Genomic DNA, 1,576 nt, shown 5'->3' with positions numbered 1-1,576 from the left:
TGTTGGATTTGACAACATGAAGTCTTTGGTGACTTTGACAAAGAGCAATTTTCATGGAGTGGTACAAAACTAGACTGGAGTTAGTTGAAAAGTGAATAGGAGGTGAAGTGGGGACAGCACTGTGTAATCCATGTCTTGAGAAGTTTTGCTATGAAAGGAAGAGAGAAATAGGCAGTAACGGGGGTGGGGGGGCTCATGGAATTCAAGGAGAACTCTTTTTAAAAATACCGGTAGTGGGGCGCCTGGGTGGCACAGCGGTTAAGCATCTGCCTTCGGCTCAGGGCGTGATCCCAGCGTTATGGGATCGAGCCCCACATCAGGCTCCTCTGCTATGAGCCTGCTTCTTCCTCTCCCACTCCCCCTGCTTGTGTTCCCTCTCTCGCTGGCTGTCTCTATCTCTGTCGAATAAATAAATAAAATCTTTAAAAAAAATACCGGTAGATTACAGAGCACATTCATGCACTAATGCGGATGGCCCAAAAGAGGAGAACCTGGTAATACAGGAGGGATGGGAGTAACTGAAGGAGTAAAGACCTTGAGTAGGCAAAAGGAGGGTAAAGCAGAAGTGGAGGGACTGGTCTTTGATATGAAGAGGGATAGTTCCTTCACATGACAAGTCAGAAGAAAAAGAAGTTAGGTGTATAGAGGATTGCATATCTGGTGGTGAGATAAGGGAATTTCCGTTTGAATGAAGCTATCTTCTTAATGGAAGGTGATGGGAAACCAACAAACTGAAGGTGAGAACAGAGGCTGGAATGTGGGAGGTTTGGGAGGAGCAGAGAAGGTACAAAATCGTAATCTCTGAGAGTGGGGAAAGTGAGCATAGCAGCATTGCTATGCTGTTAATGCCCATTTGAGGTCTGCAATCAATGATTTAGAGTGAAATTAATTGACTTGTGTGGTTTTTGGTTTTCTCTAATAACATTCAGCCATTCAGATATATATACAGAGTAGGTGGGGCATTGTGACTAACCTGGGTTGTGTTTGGCCAGGCAAGTGTTTAAGATGGGAGGGAAGGGCTGTATTAGTTTTCTATGCTACAGAGCAAATCATCACAAATTTAGAGGCTTAAAACAAAATGCATTTATTACCTCACAATTTCTATGTATCAGAAGTCTAGGAATAAATTAGCGGGGTCTTCCCTAAGGTTTCATCAGGCTGCGATACAGATATCAACTAAAACTGCAGTCTCATCAGAGGCTTGAACTAGGGAAAACATCTGCTTCCAGGCTCCCTCAGGCTGTTGGAAGAATTTACATCCTTGAAGCTATAAGACTGAGGTCCTCACTTTCTTGCTAGCTTTCAGGCAGGGATGTCTCTCAGCTGCTAGAAGCCAAGTTCCTTGCCACATGATCCTCTCTACAGGCCCTTTCACAACAAGGCAGCTTACTTCTTCAAAGCTAGCGAGAGTGTCTTTAATTCTAATCTGCTAAGATGCAGTCTTATGGGAGTGACATCCCATCACTTTTGTCGTATTCTATTGGCTAGAAGCAAGTCACAGATTCTGCTTACACTCAAGGGGAAGAGATTACACAGGGCAATGAACACCAGGTAGTGGAGATTACTGGGAGTTGCT

Source organism: Ailuropoda melanoleuca, chromosome X (assembly GCF_002007445.2).
Source record: "Ailuropoda melanoleuca isolate Jingjing chromosome X, ASM200744v2, whole genome shotgun sequence".
NCBI classification, from domain to species: domain Eukaryota; kingdom Metazoa; phylum Chordata; class Mammalia; order Carnivora; family Ursidae; genus Ailuropoda; species Ailuropoda melanoleuca.
The sequence above is the reverse complement of the archived record's forward strand: the minus strand, read 5'-3'. Positions refer to the sequence as shown.